General features: G+C 33.6%; 2 pseudogenes; both read right to left on the bottom strand.

Moving 5' to 3' along the window:
* Positions 1 to 847: 847 nt before the first annotated feature.
* LOC149543188 (glycine dehydrogenase (decarboxylating), mitochondrial pseudogene) lies at positions 848 to 1,476 on the bottom strand (annotated as a pseudogene).
* A 1-nt stretch (position 1,477) lies between these two features.
* Positions 1,478 to 2,258, bottom strand: LOC149543189 (glycine dehydrogenase (decarboxylating), mitochondrial pseudogene; annotated as a pseudogene).
* Between the last annotated feature and the right edge of the window lie 1,558 nt (positions 2,259 to 3,816).

A 3,816-nucleotide genomic window follows, 5' to 3' on the forward strand; every position in this document is an offset into this window, starting at 1 on the left:
CATTACAAATGGATTGTGGAAATCTGATATTGTTGATTACTTAAACATGCATATATGTTTAAGTTGTGATTGTCCTGGTAGACATGCATGCAAAATCAACAATATCAGATTTCCACAATCCATTTGTAATGCAAGTTCATTTTGGATTTGATTGTGTGTTTTTTAGCATCATCATTTCAGATCACTCTTTGTAATCCATCATTAGCCGAATGAGAGAGTGCAGGATGCATGCAAAATGTCATATCATATGCAAGGCATGTGAACTGTTTTATAGAATACCTGAAAAATATCAACAACAACTAATCAAACTGTCATAAACACCTACAGTAACTAATATGCTTGTTCATTAATATGCCTGATACAATAAACAAACTTGGCAACTATGCACAACAAGTTATACACTAAAGAGATTTGACATGGACTATCCACTCTAATTTGTGGAAGCTCCCCTGACAGTGCATTTGAAATATCTGTAGGTAACTCCAAAATTAAGTTGTGGGATCATATCAATGGTTGTTAATCAAAATTTTCTCTTGAATAGGGTTGTGAGGATATTTTGTCAGCATTTGGTTCCTAATTTACTCAAGAATTGGGGTCTGATAATATTGTCTTACAAATTGTTTATTTTACAATGGAGTTGTATCTTCTATTTTATTCCTGACTAATAGAAGTTTATCTGACCCTGAGATGATCAAATCCACTTGATAAATGTTAATCTCTCTTTAAGTTTTGCACTATTTTCTATATTAGGAATAAGTCAATTCTTGAACTATCTACAACTATTGATTGCCTTGTGTTTCTTTTTATTCTTGTCAGAGCCTTCATTCAACTCTATCTACCCTACTTGTCATTCCAAAACATAAGGATTTATAATTTTTTCTCTATACACATTATCTGCCATCAAACTAGTATGTTTAATGTCCATTTTCCCATTCTCAATTTCTGTAATCTCCCTTTTTATTGATATTGGTAGAATCATGGTTGAGCCCCATGGTGCTGTTGATATCATACCAAGTGGTTGTGGATTCCCTTCAGGAGTAGTAATTCCATTTATTGGTACCAGAGGTTGTGATGGTAAATATGGTGTCAAATGCTTCTTTACTCCTATAGGCCCCATACCAGAATGTAGAATGTAGAATTTCTTGTAAAGATTGAGATGGCATACATCCACTCCAATTCAACTCGAGCTAGTTAGTCCAACCTGCACATTCATGTTTGCACCATCCATGTACACTTGACTATCATTGTCATGAATGATTTAACATATCTTATTTAATACCCTCCTCATACACACCATGCATTGAAGGATAGGTAATCATAAGTGCTACAAGGTTTTCTTATTTTCCTCTACATCCTTCATTTTCTTTAGCAACAGTTCAAACAACAAAAATTTTCATTCCACGCATTGTAGCACTTGCAGGATTCATTCCATGAGTTGAGACAGTTCTGATAGAAGTTTTGATGCCCATCTCCCCTTGCTTAACGATAAGCATATAACCTTTACAATATCAAGGAATGGAGCATCCTCAACATTAATAGTGCCTAATTTCTTTAATCCACTAATAAATGCTCCCGCCAAACCATGTACACATTCTACATTTTTTTCAATCCTGCCAGACCATGATAGATTTCATACATAGAAGATATATTTTAATTAATGCCTGTATCATGTAGATATTTCTAGTGGCATTATCTTGCCTGATGTGTTGCTCCCTTGTCTACATTTCCATCCTTAGCACATTAACTCCAATAATCCTCCCAGGCATCATTCATTTTTACTCTTAAGATGTAACCAAGCAATATAAATGAGGGGCCCCCATAGTCCAGGGGGACACCAAATCTTTGAGAAGACCCAAAGATGATATCCACCCCAAATTCCTCAGGAGGCTTTAGTATTGTTAGTGTAGAAAAATCAGAGGCCATGACAACCTTCACACCATTAGCATGAACATTCTTAACAAAATAAGAGTAATCAATAACTTCCCTCTCTATCCTAGGGTGTTGAACAAGCACCCCACAAATATCCTTGGAACTATAATCAAAGTACTTTAGATCATATTTCATGACATTCAACCCCAACCAACCTACCCTTATATGGCACACATCAAATGTCTAAGGATGAGAGTTACTAAAAATGATAGAAGTCTTCTTATTATCTTTGGTTATATCATTACATATCACAATAGCCTCAAAACTAGTAGTGGCCTCATCCAAAAGAAAATCATTTGACACAGGAGCCCAGTAAGATCTAATATCATGTTCTAGTGATTCAAAAAAGATTCTAGTATATCATGGAAACCATGTTAGGAGGGGACAAGGGACGACGATGAGGCTGAAACCTACGATGAAAAATGTATTTCCATTTTTCCTTGTCTTTTTTTCTACAAAAAAAACATCAAAGCTTAGTTACAGGACTCGGGCTTGGCACTCAAACTCAAAATATTGATAAAACAATGAAATAAAAATATTTTATAAGAAATTGAGTCTTTTACTATGCAACCCTCATTTAACCAACTTTAAAGACATAATAAAATAATCAAATAGAAGCTACATTGAATCAGTACCAAAGAAGATTTGAGTTTCGGGAAACAACATTTTCCTATATATACTCTTGCGAGTGTTCAGGTATAAAAGCTCGTGGACTATAAAATCCATGGCATCAAAAAAGAAGAAGCAAAAGTATCCTTAAATGGAAGATTAGAGTTGTAAAGGTGCCTTTTAGTGTCTTAGCCTTTTGGCTTTAGTTTTTTAATTTTTTTCCTGTCTCCTACTCATTTTTCCTAGCTGAATCTTACTATCAAGACTCATAAAGTCTGCTCATAACCCAAACTCCAATATAATTGCATCAGAGTTATGATTACCATAATACCTGCTTGGTGTGCCACCAGCAACATTTACTCTTCCCTTCAACATGGAAACCTGGATATATTTTAGAAGATTGATGTCAATTGATAACTAAAAGCAATAATATAAGACATTTAGGAAAATTGACAATCAATTGCAACATCTTGTAAAAGTTCAACCCACAGATAAAACTAAGTAGATCAGATATTTATATCTGATCCAAAACACAATTTGCAAAAGGAAATGTTATCACCAATAAAAGGAAACACATGTGCATATGCATGTGCTTGAACTTTGTATATACACTCAAAGAATTAGGTCTACATTTAAACAAGAAATTCAAAAGCCTTCTAAAAAAATCAATCTTATCTCAATTTAGATTATGAAAATGAAAGCACAACTTTTACTTCTTTACAATGACTGATACATATCAGATCTATCCATTCAGAATGGAAGGAAAATAAGCCTTTTCAACGAGGTAATATCAAATAATTTCTAAATATTCAAACAAGAAAATGAACTACCTTACTCTATGATTTGAAACAGTGAATATCAAATGAGCCATATAGAACAATCAATGAAAATGTTCTAAGTGGTCAAGCAAACTGTCAAAACTGCATAAAGATCAATGGTATGTAATAACCCCAATTGGGTATGGCTTCAATAAGCACCAATTTCCTTTCTAATTCAGTTGGTTGATATTTCATCAAACACTTTGACAATGACTAACCCTCATTGTTATGCAGTTTCTTATGGGATTTTTAAGTGATTCTTCTAGTTTGAATTTTAGATAATATGTTGGAAAGAAATGACAGTACTAAAACTTCATCAAACTAAGCCAATTCTAAATATGAGAAACAAATTTGTAATGCTGAATCTACCAATGAAACTCATAAAATTGAAATGCAAATAACTGAAATTAGGAACAGTGTAATAATCCCTGCTTGCTCTGATCAAGGAGATCAAGTTTGG

This window comes from Cupressus sempervirens, chromosome 8, assembly GCF_028749045.1.
Source record: "Cupressus sempervirens isolate cs-2001-9-10 chromosome 8, ASM2874904v1, whole genome shotgun sequence".
Taxonomy (NCBI): Eukaryota; Viridiplantae; Streptophyta; class Pinopsida; order Cupressales; family Cupressaceae; genus Cupressus; species Cupressus sempervirens.